This window comes from Lynx rufus, unplaced genomic scaffold, assembly GCF_022079265.1.
Source record: "Lynx rufus isolate CCGP_SWC_20201006 ecotype Redwood Valley unplaced genomic scaffold, mLynRuf1.p SCAF_4, whole genome shotgun sequence".
Taxonomy (NCBI): Eukaryota; Metazoa; Chordata; class Mammalia; order Carnivora; family Felidae; genus Lynx; species Lynx rufus.
The window spans coordinates 110,788,627-110,804,872 of record NW_025814856.1 but is presented as its reverse complement, the minus strand read 5'-3'; positions in this window follow the sequence as shown (position 1 = coordinate 110,804,872).

Below are 16,246 nucleotides of genomic sequence, written 5' to 3'. Positions count from 1 at the left end.
CACAAATAGAAGACATTGAAATGATTCATCTTCTTAGTTTTACTTTTTTTCTGAAAGAAGCTCTCAGGAGCAATTGCATTCACCTTAGCCATACCAAAAGAATTCTCTGATGGGAGAACTTGTTACGATATCAGGAAAGAATAGTTGTCCATTGAAAGTATTGCATACCTTCCTGCTGGAGGCTCGGGTCCACACACACCAGGCCAGGGTGTTGCCTGTAAACACCTGGTATTCAAAAGCATAGGCCAGCAGCTTGGGAGCTGCCTAGGAGCTTGTTGGAAATGTAGAGTCTCAGGCCCAGCCCGGACCTACTGAAGCAGAATCTGCGTTCTAACATTATCTAAGAGTGCGAAATTCTTGTTATGTGTGTTCAAGATTAAGAAGCACTGCTAGATGTCTTCATTCTGTGCTAATGAAGGCCTAAGTTTTGATAGTGTGAAATGGATTTTACTCTTATCAAAATAGGTGGGCATTTGTTGATTACTAGTTGTGTTGCATTAGGCAAGTTGGTTTACCTTTTCAGCTTTAGTGTTGTCATTTGTAGGAGGAAGGAGGGAGGGATGAGAGGATCTGAAAGTTCTTTTCCGCTTCTGACGATGGAGGGAAAATCGTATTTTTCTTCACTACACACATAACTTATAACTGAGTTGTCCGGATGCGTGTAAACTTGAGAAAAAGAGGATTTCTAGTCATAGATGCACTACCCCGTGTTAATTAATAGTCACTGAATTCTTATGCAAAATATTCCACCTCCAACCTTGAAAATGAGCCTACTCAAGTCCGGGGTGTGCCTCTCGCTTGGCACTCAGGTCTACTCTTTATAGGGACATTCTTTGCTGCCTTGGTTGCCTGAACATCATGTATAAATTATCCATTACCAAGCACTGCCCTTGTCTGCACAAGCAGGCTCTGCCTGGGGACTCCTGGGCAATGCCTACTTGGTCCTGGTCACCCCCACTTGAGTCCCAAAGCAGAGGTGGCCCGCATCCTTTGAAACCAGAAAGGCTGGGTACAGGTGTAGGAAGAGCTTTCAGCACAACTGACAAGGATGAAGAGGTTCTGCAGTTCAGCTTTTTTCAAGAGCTACGTCTAGAGAGTAATTTGGGGAGATAATCTTTTGCTTTTCTGTGTGCACATTTCAGGGGGCTGTAGCATCACAACCGTGAGCCAAATCATGGACACCGCCACATCTCTGTTCCTGTGAAGTACTGGGAGGACCCTCAAAGTTATTTTTTTCTCTGGAAATGGGAATTAATTAAAGCATAAAAGTAAAATTTGTTTTTACTGTAAACCATTTCCCACAAAAAATAGGTTTGTTATGGTGCAAGTAGCCAGATAGAAACTGCTCTATGATCTGGAGATGGAAATAATGTAACATTTCTTCACCTCCCAAATCAAATTAGAACTTGGTCCAGCTGCCAACCACTAGGTGAGCTAAACGCAAGTGTTACTTCCTCTTTCCAGTTCATTCAAGATCTCAGAGGGCTTTTGTCTTGCTTCCGTGGCGGGTGGTGAGGTGGGATACCTGAGGGGGCATCCAGACTAGTGGCTACTGCAGACCTGGAGATGTTGCTCATGTCGGGTGCTACTCACACACATTCTGGCTGGCCTTGCAGCCCAGATGTGTTCAGTTTCCTGCTTGGGCCAATGGGACTCTCCACAGATTAGTTAGTCCATTCTTACTGTCCCATGAGGAGGAGGTTGGACCTTAGAAAAAACTAGCCCTTGCGTTCTCCAAGAAGGACAAAGTTTATTTTGATTCCTTGCTCATGAGGCACAAGAGTCACCTCATGCCCCTCTGTGAACAGGGCACATGTAGAAAAGACAAATGGAGGTTAAATTCCCAGAAGGCCATCTGCTCTGTTTACAATGTTAATTTCAGAAAAAATCTCCTATATGTAAGCAGAGAAACACCTGTTCTTCTGAGTCAACCAGGGAATTTAAAAAACAAAGATGCATCTATGGAGAAGCAAATCTCAATTTTTTTACAGCTCTGTGGGTGTTTCAGGTGCTCAGCCTGGCTTGAAAATCCCTGCGGGAGGAAGAGAGCATGAATTGGGGAACCAAGCTACCCAGCTGTTCAGCTCTGTCACTTACTATCTCTATAAACTGAGGCAAATATCTACCTCTCTGAGGCTGTTTTTGTTTTTTTTTTTTTTTTAAACATGTACCATCTGTTGTGGGGGGAAAAAAACACACACCCCAGTATGTCTTTTATCATAATGGTAAAAATCATAGAATAGTTATTAATACTTGGTACATTTTTAAACACTGTAGTAGGATTTGCATTGCTACAATCTTTGAGAGCAATTTGGCAATTACCTTTCATTACTTTACATCTACATATCCTCTGATGCTAATATTGCAATACTAAGAATTTAGCAAACAGTAATATCTCCAAAAGCATACAAGGATGTAAACATAAAGATGATTATTTCCACATTTTAGTAAAATAGTAAAAATGATAACCTAAATTCCCACTAATAGGGAACAGATTGGATAATTTGTGGCATATGCATACAATAAATGACTACCCAAATTCCTAGAAAGAAAAAAAATTGAATTATATGAAGCGAAAAAGCTTCACACACATGCAAACATCACAATACATGGATGTGATTGCTTATGAATAGAAAATTAAAAATATATATATATATATATATAGATAAAAACAGCAGGCCATTAGGAAGCAGAGCGGTGAGGGGAGATGCTACTTTCACTGTTGTATGCATTCCTTTACTCTGATGTTTTTACAACAGCAGGTACAACTTTTGCAAACATGATTCATGTTTGGTCTTTTACATCGGACATATATTTTCTAAGCTGAAGCAAATAATGAAGATGAACAATGTTGATATTATTAATCCTACTGTTTGATAATAAACATATTATCATTGTGCATAATTTACTGCATCAAGGCTTCTCTTCTTGGTCTTGTGAATAATTGTCTCCCTTTGAACTGACTCTGCCAGGTGATCTATTCTAGCCAGGATCAACAGAACAAAGAGCACTTTACTAATTTCATGGGGCCACTTGGAAAAGAGACTTTTATAGGAGTTACATAGGACCTCTCAGAAAATTCTACCATTTAATTCGATTTCCTGGGCCATTACCATCACATAAAACTGCATCCTTCTGAAATGCTCCTTCTTCTATTACTGGTTTTAAGGGCAATTTCCTACCCTTTCCCCTGACTCCCAGGGAGCACTTGGCTATATTTGGAGAAATTTTTGGTTGTCATACTCCTGGTAGGGCTGTAATTGGCATCTCCTAGATAGAGGCCAGGGTTGCTGCTAAGCATCTGACAATGCACAGACCAGCTGTCCTGACAAGGAAGAATTAGCTGTTCCAAAATGTCACTGATGCCCCAGAGAGAAACCATGCTCCACATCAGGACAGAGGGGGCATTTCTTTTAAGCTGTTGGGGAAACTCTATGCTACCCTCATAAAGACAGTGTCTACTATTGATGGCTAACTTTTTTAAAAAGTTTATTGAGGTGAAATTTACCAATAAAATTATATTTCAAGTGTACAATGTTAGGATTTGAAGGACGGATGGATTGTGAAAGGATTCCCCTCATTGACTTAATTAACACATATGTGACCTCATACATTGACCCCAATCCTCCCTTTTTTGATGAGAACATTTAAGTTCTACTATTAGAAAATTTCAACTATAAAATAGAGTATGATCACCTCTAGTCAGCATGTCATACATTCAATCTTCAGACCTTATTCATCTTATAGCTGAAAGTTTATGCCCTTTTACCAACTTCTCCCTATTTCTCCCACACTGCAGCCACTGGCATCTACTTTTCTACTCTTTGGTTTTTGAGTTTGACTTTTTTTTTTTTAGTCAACATATTGAAATATTTGTCTTTCTCTGTCTGGCTTTTTTTTCCCCAGGTCATGCTTTCCAGGTCATCCAAATTGTTTCAAATGACAGGATTTCCTTCTTTTTTAAGGTTGAATAATATTCCATTGTATTTATATAACACATTTTCTTGATCCATTTATCCTTCAGCAAACACTTAGGTTGTTTTCATACCTTAGTTGTTGTGATCAATTCTGCAATGAACAAGGGAGTACAGATACTTCTTCAAGATAATGGTTTTATATCTTTTGTATATATACCCAGAAGTAGGATTTGGAATCATAGGATATTTCCATTTTTAATTGGTTGAGGAACCTCCATACTACTTTCCATACTGGCTATACCAATTCATATTCCCACAGTGTGTAAAGGTGACTTTTTTTTCCCACATTGTTGCCTGCATTTGTTACCTCTTGGCTTTTTGATAACAACCATCCTAACAGGTGTGAGGTGATAGCTCATTATGCTTTTGATGTGCATTTTCCTGATGATTAGTGATGTTAAGCATGTTTTCATGTACCTGTTGGCCAGCTGTATATCTTCTTTGGAAAAAGTCTATTCAGGTCCATTTTTTATTTTGGTTCTTTGCTTTTTTGCTATTGAGTTTTATGAGTTCCTTGTGTATTTTGGATGTTATCTCCTTATTTGATATGGGTTTGCAGATATTTTCTCCCATGGTATAGGTTGCCTTGGGATTTTGTCGATTGTTTCCTTTGCTGAGAAGAATGTTTTCAGTTCAATGTAGTCCCACTTGCTTAGTTTTACTTTTGTTGCCTTTACTTTTGGTGTCAAGTCCAAAAAATCATTGCCAAGACCAAAGTTAAGGAGCTTACTCCCTATGTTTTTCTTCTAAGAGTTTTAAGGTTTCAGGTTGCACTTTTAATCTTTAATCCACTTTTATTTTATTTTTATGTACAGTATAAGATAGGAGTACAGTTTCGTTAATTTGCTTGTGAATATACAGTTTTCCCAGTAACATTTATTGAAGACACTATCCTTTCCTCATTCAGTATTCTTAGAACCTTCATCAAACGTTAGTTGATCATTTATGCAAAGACTGATTTCTGGGCTCTTTACTCTTCTCCATTGATCTATGAGGCTGTTCTTTTACCAATGCCATACAGTTTTAATGGCTATAGTTTTGTAATGTAGTTTGAAAGCCTCTAGCTTTTTCTTAAGATGACTTGGCTACTCAGTACCTCTTGTGATTCCATACATATTTTAGGGTTTTTTTTTCTGTTTCTGTGAAAGATGTCATTTGAATTTTGGTGGGGATTGCACTGAATCTGTAGATTGTGTTGGATGTATTTTCATTTTAAAATATTAATTCTTTAAATCCGTGAACATAGAATAGATTTACATTTATTTATGCCATTTTTCAATTCTTTCATTAATATAGTTTTCACTGCTTAGATATTTCACTTCCTTAGTTAAATTTATTCCTAAGTATTTTACTCTTTTTGATGCAGTTGCAAATGGTATTGTTTTCTTAATTTCTTTTTTTTTGATAATTCATTGTTAGTATACAGAAATTCATCTGATTTTTGTTTATTTTTGTATCCTGCAACTTTACTAAATTCATTTATTCTAACAATTTTTGAGTGTTATCTTCAGGGTTTTCTATATGGAATATCCTGTCATCTTAAAATAGAGAAAATTATTACTTCATATTTTCTAATTTGAATGGCTTTTATTTATTTTTCTTGCCTTATTGTTCTGGCTAGGACTTGCAATGCTACAATGAATGTAAGTACCAAGAGTGGGCATTCTTGATTTATTCCTGATCTTATAGGAAAAGTTTTGGCTTTTTACTATGAAGTATCATGTTGGCTGTGGGCTTGTCATATATAGCCTTTATTATGTCAAGATATGTTCTGTTTATACATAGATTGTTGAGTGATTTTTATCATGAAAGGATATTTTATTTTGTAAAATGCTTTTCCTGCATCTATTGAAATGATCATACAATTTGTAGCCATCATTTTATGAATGTGGTGTTTCACACTGATTGATTTATAAATGTTAAACGTCTTTGCGTCCCTGGAATAAATGCCACTTTATTCTGGTGTGTGATCCTTTTAATGTACTGTTGAATTCAGTTTGATAATATTTATCAAAGATTTTTGCATCTATGCTCATCAGGGATATTGGCTCGTAATGTTCTTTTCTCATAGTGTCCTTACCTGGCTTCAGAATCAGAGTATCGCTACCCTCATAAAATGGGTCTGGAAGTTTTCTCTCTTCAGTTTTTTTTTTTTTTTTGGAAGAGTTTGAGAAAGATTGATAGTAATTTTTCTAAGAATGTTTGGTAGAGTTCACCAGTGAAACCATCTGGTCCTGGACTTGTATTTGTTGAAGAGTTTTTAATTACTGATTCAGTCTCCTTGCTAATAATTGGTCTGTTTAGATTTTCTATTTCTTCATGATTTAGTCTTGGTAGGTTGTATGTTTCAACGAATTTATTCATTTCTTCTATGTTGTCTAATTTATTGGCACACAATTGTTCATGGTAGTCTCTTAAGAGTTTTTTGTACTTGTTGTTTTAGCAGTTTGAAGTGTTTCCTCTTTCATTTCTAATTGTATTTACTTGAATCCTCTCTCTCTCTTTCTTGTTCTCTGTCTTTATTTCTTTCTTTTTTTTTTTCCTTGAGCCTGGCTAAAGATTTGTCTACTTTGTTTATCTTTTCAAAACCCAGCTCTTGGCTTCATCAATTTTCCCTATGGTCTTTTTAGTCTCAATCTTATTTATTTCCACTCTGATCTTTGTCATTTCTTTTCCTCTATAACTTTGAGCTTATTTATTGTTCTTTTTCTAGTTCTTGAGCTGTAAAGTTACGTTGTTTATTTGAGATCTTTCTTGTTTCATAGTGTAAATGTTTATTGCTATTAACTTTGTTCTCAGAATTGCTTTTGTTGCAATGCATAAATTTGGCATGCTGTGCTTCCATTTACATTTGTCTCAAGATGTTTTTTTATTGCACTTTGATTTCTTCTTTGACTCACTGGTGTTTCAGGAGTCTGTTATTTATACATATTTCTAAATTTTTCAGTTTTCTTCTCTTTTGTAATGTTTATTTTGAGAGAGAGAGAGAGAGAGAGCGAGCGAGCGCAGAGCACAAGTGGGGAAGGGGCAGAGAGGGAGCAAGAGAGAGAATCCAAAGCAGTTTCTGTGCTATGAGCACTGAGCAAATACAGGACTCAATTTTGCAAACCATGAGATCATCACGTGAGCTGAAATCAAGAGTTGGGCATTTAACCAGCTGAGCCACGCAGGTGCCCCATCAGTTTTCTTCTTTTAATTGATTTCTAGTTTCTTAACATTGTGGTTGGGAAAAATGTTTGATATATTTCAATTTTCTTAAATTTATTAAGACTTGTTTTGTGACCTCACATAAGTTCTAGGCCGGAGAATATTCTGTGTACATTTGAGAAGAATGTGTTCTGTTTTTGAATGGAAACTTCTATAAATATATGTTAGGTATAACTTTTGTAAAGTATAGTTTGAGTTCATTTTTTAATTTGTTTTCTGCCTAAATGATCTATCCATTGTTGAAAGTCAGATTTTAAAGTACCCCTCCATTATTATTTTTTCTTCCTTTAGATGTTAAATTTGTTTTACATATTTAGGTTCTCGTATGCTGAGTGCATAAATATTTACTAGTGGTATATCCTCCAGATAAAAGGACCACTCTATCATTGTATAACGATCTTTTTGGTCTCTTATTACAGTTTTGGCTTAAAGTCTGTTTTGTCTGATATTAAGTATAGTTACCCCTGCTTGCTTTTGGCTTCTATTTGCATTAGATAGCTTTTTTCTCCCTTTAGTTTCAGCCTATGTGTGTCCTTAAAGCTAAAGGGAGTCTCTTGTAGACAATATATAATTCAGTCTTATTTTTATATCCATTCTGCTACTCTGTGTCTTTTGATTGGAGAATTTTAATCCTTTTTTTTAATGTTTATTTATTTTTGAGAGATACATGGAGAGAGAGAGGAGGTGGGGGAGGGGTAGAGAGAGGGAGGGAGAGACAGAATCCGAAGCAGGCTTCAGGCTCTGAGCTGCCAGCACAGAGCCCCACGTGGGGCTCAAACTCACAAACCACAAGATTGTGACCTGAGCTGGAGTCAGATGCTTAACTGATTGAGCCACCCAGGCACCCCTACTTCCTTTTTATTTAAAGTAATTATTGATAGGGGCGCCTGGGTGGCTCAGTCGGTTAAGCGTCCGACTTCGGCTCAGGTCATGATCTCACCGTTTGTGAGTTCGAGCCACGCGTCAGGCTCTGTGCTGACAGCTCAGAGCCTGGAGCCTGCTTCAGATTCTGTCTCTCTCTCTCTCTCTCTGCCCCTTCCCTGTTCATACTCTGTCTCTGTCTCTCAAAAACGAATAAACGTTAAAAAAAAATAAAAAAATAAAAAAAAAATTATTGATAGGTATGATCATACTATTGCCATTTTGTTAACTGTTTCCTGGTTATTTTAGAAATCCTTTGTTCCATTGTTCCTCTTTTCCTTTGTGATTTGAAGATTTTTTTATGGTGGTGTGCTTAGCTTTATCTTTGTGTATTTACTCTGTGGTTATCATGAGGCATATATGCTATATACATAAAATATATATATATACACACATGCATACATATATATATATATACACATATATGCATATATATATATATACACATATATGCATACATATATATACATATATGCATACATATATATACATATATGCATACATATATATATATACACATATATATGTATATATGTGTGTATGTGTATATATATATATGTATGCATGTGTGTATATATATATATATATATATGTCAGTCTATTTTAATCTGGTAACAACTTAACTTTGAGTGTATACAAAAGCTCTGAATTTTAACTCTCCCAACATTTTATGTTTTGATGTCACAATTTATACATTTTTACCATGTGTATCCATTAACAAATGATTACAGTTATGGTTCTTTTTAATAATTTTTATCTTTATACTAGAGTTGTAAGTGATTTACCTACCACATTAACCACATTAGAGTATTCTGAATTTAATTATATATTTATGTTTACCAGTGAATTTTATATCATCTTTTTCCTTTTGCTAATTGGCATCCTTTTGGTTCAGCTTGAAGAACCCTCTTTAACCTTTCTTGTAAGACTAGTCTCATGTTGATGAATACCTTCTGATTTTGTTTGGGAAATGATTTATCCTTCACTTCTTAAGGACAACTTTGCAAGGTAGAGTATTCATGTTGGTATCTTTTTTTCTTTCAGCATTTTGAATATATCTTATTATTCCCTTCTGGCCTGCAAAGTAGCTGCTGAAAAATCTGCTGATAGTCTTTTGAGGGTTCCCTTGTATGTAACAACTTACTTCTTTACTGCTGCTTTTAAGATTATTTCCTTGTCTTTAACTGTTGGCAGTTTAATTATAATGTGTCTTGGTGTAGATATCTTTAGATTCTTCTTGTTTGGAATTCTATAGGATTCCTGGATCTGCACCTGGATGTGCATTTCTTTCCTGAGATGAGGGAAGTTTTCAGCCACTACTTCTTTGAATAAGCTTTTTGCCTCTTTGTCTCTCTTTTCTCCTTGTAGAGCCTCTATCATGTGAATATTGGTCTGGTCTGCTTGATTGTGTCCAATAAGTGCCTTCAGTTATCTTCACTGTTTCTCCTTGATTTTTCTTCATGTTACTCTAATTGGATGAATCCCACTGCTGTGTCTTTGAGTTTACTGATCGTTTCTTTCATTTGATTGGGTTTGTTATTGAATCCCTCTATTGAATTTTTCAGTTAATTTATTCTCCAATTCTATGGTTTCTGTTTGGTAGACTTTTTAAAAATATTTATTTATTTTTGAGAGAGTGCAAGGGGGAGGGGGGCAGAGAGAGAGGGACAGAGGATCAGAAACAGGTTCTCCATTCACAGGCTGACAGCAGTGAAACCGAGGTGGTGCTGAAACTCAGAAATCGCAAGATCATGACCTGAGCTGTCATACTTTCAACCAACTGTGTCACTCAGGTGCTTGCTGTTTGGTAATTTTTAATATTTTCTATTTTTTTGTTCTTGTTGAAATTCTTTGTTCATACTTTGCTCTCTGGATCTCGGTGAATATCTTCATGATTGTTATTTATCAAGTAGATTATGTACATCTTTTTCATTAAAAATCTATTTCTGGAAATTGATCTTGTTCTTTTGTTTGAAACATACTTTTGTTTCTTTATTTTGCCTGCCTTTTTGTTGGTTTCTGTGCATTAGATAAAACATCCACCTTCTAGGTCTTAACAGAGTTGCCTCAAGTAGGAGATAAACCTTATCTATCAGTTTGGCCTGGGCTCTCAGTTTTCTTTCAACCTTTGTGATTGTCCAAGCTGCCTTTTTGTTCTTCGTGAATCCCAGTAGTTGAAGGCATGCCAAGACCTATCAGTGTCCAAAAGGAAAGGAGTGCCTTCAGTGCCAGATGTAGATTAAACGGAAGCTGGAAGCTCAGGCAGCAGCTGAAAATGTATGCAGTTAAGTCCCTTTCAGGGAAAAACAAGGAGTTGGATGTTCTGTCATTCTTTGTCTATCCTGGGCTCAGGTATATAGCCATAGGAAGGTGATCCTGATTGACTTCTATAGTCTTACTGGATTTGTAAGTGGAAGCCCCTTAGCTACTACAGTAGGCATACCAGGGATTCACCCTTTGGGCAGAAGCTGCAAAAGCTGGGGCATGGACATGTATACATGCTCCTTGCAGGGAGATACTGGTGGCTTGGCGAAGACTACCAGCAGTCAGTGGGAGAGGTGTTGGTCAGTTTCCTTGGTTTTTAGGGATGAGTGCAGCCAGCCCCTATATGTATGCTAAGTTAGAAGCCTGACTGAGGCAGCAGCTTTCAAAGTTTGCAGATGTACGCTTTCAGACAAAGACTAAATGACGGGCACTTTTGCCTGCTCTCTCTGCACTGAATCCTAGGGGCAGAGCCTTAACAGCAAGTGCTTCCACGATGTTAACACCTGCTCCTTTGTTTGCTGTTGGTATGGACACGGTCTTTGTTAGCTTTATGTTTTGGGGGACTGTCCCTCAGTTGAGAGTCTTAAAAGTTAAGTACTAAATGTTAGGTCCAAACCCTGTGCTCCTCAGGGAGAAGCTGAGAGTTGGGAGTTCCCTCCCAAATGTGTGGTGTTGTGCCAGGGGTAGGGTTTATGGCAAAGTGTACCTCAGCCTTTCCTGCCCATTTTGATGTTGGTATTTTCTCATTTGCCTGATGTGTAGGAGTTGTTCATTAGTTTCTAGATTTCGTTCATTGGTAATTGCTTTGTAACTATAGATTTGATGTGTGTGGGGGAGAAGGGGAATTCGGGAACCTCCTACATTTCCAGCTTGATTGAGCTCCTCATTCATAACTATCTTGATGGTTTGTGTCAAATTTTTAGGCACTTGTAGATTTTTAACTGAAGCAATTAAGGAAGATGAAAGAATTTGAATCTTCTAACGTGTACACTGGCACCATTATAAAACCAGGAAAACAATCATGTCATGAGCATCATTGACAATGTATTCCAAATTAAACGATGAATGTTAAATGATCTCACAGCATCAGTTATAGCCAATACCACAGCGTGTAGTAATCACGGTTGGAACCAGAATTATTTTTCTTTTTCTTTTTTTACATTCTTAAAAATTATTCCAAGAACTAAAAATGAATTTGGTTAGAATGAGAACACATAAAATAAAATAGGATAGCGTGAAAAGAAAAATAAATGCAAAATAAAGCAGTAACAATAGAAACTGGAGTAGGAGGTTAATGCAAGTTAGGGAGAGATAAAAATGTAACCCAAATGTGCAAGCTCTAAAGGCATAAATCATTGTACTAGTTGTTCCCTGATTTGGTTTTAAGTTGCCTGGTGTTCAAAATAAAAAGAGAGTCAATTACAGTTTGATGAGGAGAAAACATGCTGTTTTCCTAGTTCTAACACTAAGAAAGCATATGGATCCTTTCTAAGGGACTTAAATACATCCCCCACTGTAAATGCCGTAATTTCTTAAAACTGCTTTTCCTAGTACCCCGCAATAAAAATTCAGATCAAAAACACCAAAACAAAACTCAATGAAACTCTCTGCGAGGATGGTGAAAATAACATGCCTAAACCACAAAGAGTTTTGTGATGGTTAATCTTGACTAAAAGAAAAATTTCGAGTATGTTTATATGTGATACAGCTAAGAGACCATACAGCGAGTACTTTGGGTGTGAAAATAACATTAAACTCTTCCACATATTAAAAAGCTGGATTGGGGAATCTATGTGCTTAGGTAGAGAAATGGCAGATAAGTTTAATGTAAAAGGGCATACCATAGCTATTCTAATCTTACCTATAAAATAATAGGACTCTGAACCATTGGAACAGTCCAAGAGAAGATCCTGGGATCTTTTACCATAGTTCAGAATTTTCTCAAAGTATTTTCCTTGGAATAAGTAACATCATTGGATGAGCTCTGAAGATGGTTCCATTGTCAAGTAAGTTTGGAAAATATTAAACACCAGTTCCCTCTCTTGGATAATCATGATACGCAGTAACACATTAGAGACCTGTAATAAAGGATATCTGATTAACTTTTCTTTGCCTAAGTTTTCCCAAACTTATTTGATCATCAAATCCACATGCTGACATCTTGTGTGACTAATATTCTATAAAACCATGCATTTAAAAACATTTTGTAGTTTCAGAAGACATTGACTTGATGTGCTGTTAAGATTAAAATAGCTTTAAAAATGTCATCGTGAAGAAAGTTCTAGCAAAGGAAACAATAGACATTAATTCAAAGCTCTTGCATACCACAGCCAGAATACAATTCTGGTCAATCTATTTCAAAAAAAGTGTGGCTTCCTCAAAATACCGAAAGGCTAGTGAAAAATTGTATATTGAACACTTGGAACATGGAAGAAAAACAGAAGTCAGAGTTCCTTTCTGTACTATTAAATCTGTTTGGTAAGATGACTTCTAAATGAATTTTTAAATGCTATAGCTGTGATTTCAAAGAAAGCATGGGAGTCTATTATCTAAGTGTTGTCATACTTCTGTTTTAAACAGATACTGATGTAAGTCTTGCAATGTCTATTTTTCAATTAAGAACTTTGATAAATACACAAATGTGAGTATAAATTTTACAAATGGACTTTGTGCAGAGAGGCACACGTTAATTTTCCAGGAAAGATTCGGTTCTGTCAAGAGCGAGGAGCCATCATGAACATCTTAGCTGATGAATGTTCAGTGGGAGATATTTAATTTTATATTTCACTTTAATAAAGGAGGGAAAATTTCTGAATGATTGGTCAGTCAAATGGCCAAATCTTAAATTTGGTTTTATTTGCTAGACAAATGAGGAGCATTTTAGGTAGAATAAGCATTAATTATCTCCCATTCTAGCCTCAATTTCCTCAACTATAGTGATAATAACTTTTCAATAGTAACACCTCAGTAGATTCCAAAGTAGTAATCCTGCCTTGCTATCTGAGAGTTAACCCAGTTGAGCACTTGACCTTCAAGAGAAATTGTACCTGCTTGGTGCATGTAGTTGAATCGACGATTCAACTCTTGTACCCAATCAGAGACCACCTTGAAATATTTTTTTTTAAGTTAGAACTTGGAAAAAAAATAATCAAAATTTGAACTTGGAAGACAGATGACTTGAGCAGAGTCTTTGATGCCACCTGTTAGTCGCTATGTGTGCTGAATAATCTTTTTTGATTGTTTTCAGTAAAAACTCCCCTTATACTAGAGTAGTCAAAATTAATTCTGAAAATGGATAGGAAATTGCTGTGCAAATAATGCATTGAACAAATGTATGCTGTACTATCTTCAGAAAAAAACAAAAAAAGCTTTTCTGATAGTTTTGGGTGGCTTCCTCTCTCTTTTTTATAAATTCTATTTCTCAAGCATATGCTTCTTGCCACTTATTCTTTTTTAATGATCTTTATTAGACATGAGTACATGATCACATCATGGTACCTACCAGTAAAAAAACAAAACCAAAAACTTTTCATACTCAAGCACTTTAAATGCATGGCTGTAAAAGGATGTGCAAAATAGTTTTGTTAATTTTAAATGCAGAACAAACACTTAAAGATGCATATCTGACGCTACTTGTGTAATGTCTAACTTACTGAAATAAAGCAATTTTTCTTCTAGGAATTAAGCCAATTTTTTGGGTTATTTGGAAAGATCAGACACATTTATCAGGACCTTCTTCAGAAACACATGTGGGGCTGTAAGCAATGTATTTCCTGGCTTCTGACATGAGCTAAACATCTGGAAAAGCCAAAGCTGTAATGAAGCTGTGAGTTGGCTGTGTTCTTGCACATTTCTTTGCAATGCCAAAGCAAGGCTGAAGCCCATCAGGCACCACTATCATCCTCATAAAGTGGAGGTCCTTTTGCAGGCCCAGATGTGTCTAAGGGTGGAGAGGAAGGATGGGGAACACTGCCAGACCTTCCTGATCCTCCCCTGCAGAAAGGCCAAGAAGAGATATGGAGAACAGCTTGTCTATTCTTCTCTATATAGTATTATAATGGCAGAGTAAATATTTTCCTCATAATGGCTCCCCTGCCTTCTGAAAATTTATAACCATGGTGTTGGTTTTCTATTGATGCTGTAACAAATAACCACAAATTTTGTGGCTTCAAACAATACAAATGTATAATTTTGTAGTACTGCAGGTCAGAAATCCTAAAATCAAGGTGTTGGTAGAGCTGCCTTCAAGCACTAGGGAAGGCTTGGTTTCCTTGCCCTTTCCAGCTTCTGGAAGCTGCCTATATTCCTTGGCCTGTGGCCCTCCATCTTCAAGGCAAGCAGCAGAGTATCTTTAAATCTCTCTGTCTCTCTCTCTCTCATTGACCTACGCTTCTGTCATCACATCTCTTTATCTGACCCTGACATTCCTGCCTTCCTCATAGGAACTTGGTATACACCAAGATAATCAAGGATAGCCTTCCTATCTCCATCTTAATAACATCTACGAAGTCTTTTGCTATCTAGTCTGGGGATTCAAATATGAACATCTTTGGCAGTTGGGGCGGGGGAGGCATTAGTCTGTCTACCACAATCATCTTGGTCATTTTGATTGCTTTTTTAGAATACTTTCATCATGTGTCAATTGGGACAATTATATTTACCTTATGGGATGTATCATGAGTCAGCGAGATAATCTGGATTAAGCAATATGGCAAAGCCCTTGAATGATGGCCTTGGGAAAATTTACTCGTTGAAAGTGTTGTTAATTCAGAAGTACAAAGCTTGGATTCTGTACCCACTACTGCCTCTGTGACCTGAACAGGCAGCTTTGCCTTTTGGCTCTGTTTCCTCATCTCTATGCATAAGTGGAGTTTTCTGATCAGGCTATGAGGATTGGTAGCCCTGACATAAGTGTCAATATAACCCCACCTACAAAAGAAAGGATTTAACAACCTTCCCACAGTCCCACCCACTTATTTATAAGAGATTTGGGGCAATGTTTCTCTGGTGTCCACACATCAGTTCTCAAGTCATCACACTGGGTGCCCTCTTGGTTCTCTGGTCCAGCCAAGAAAACTGAGAATCTATAAGATAGGAAACAGTACAATATGTTAGACAACTAGGATTGGGAATATGAGAGGGGCCAACAAACAAAAAATTTCATGGACATTGCAAATAATTTTACAAAAGCAGTGTCAAAGAGAATGATAATGAAGACACTGCCATAGCCTCTGGAAAGGCAGACAGGATTAAAACCAGTATTCAGAGTCATCATCACATTATCTTAAGGCACTACTTCTGCACTGAGCCAGTCTATCTGCTGTAAATGCTCCTAAGTTTTATTGGCCAACATTTTATCTTGCTCATCCCTCCATAGGAGAAAGGCCAAGTGGGTGACAGCCACTGTCCACATTCTTCAAATATGGGAAACAAATCCATCAGTGGTCCTGGGCACAAGGGATGAGATTTTTTCCCATTTTTTTCCTTTGGCTGAAAGTGTAAGAGGCAGTGACATGGAAAACTAGGCTGGCTCTGCCAGCTCAGAGCATCTCACAATAGTCCACTCTAAGGTCTAGATGTAAGACTGGGGAATAGAGCAGGTGATCCCTGTTTGACTTTTGGGCTAAGTTACCATTTGTAATGATGACAAATTTTCATATTTCTTCCTTATTTCTCAATAGCTTCAAAATTCAAATGGAAAAGAGAAGTGCTATTTGTTTTTTGTTAAATGCTTTATGCTATCAACCAAAATCCATTTCTTCTTCTTCCATAGAAATATAATGTTAGCTGGGCCGATGGTTGCAACCAGGTGTGACCACGTGACTAATTTCGTGGGTACAGAATGTGGGCAGAAGTGTAGTATGTGTAATTTCTAA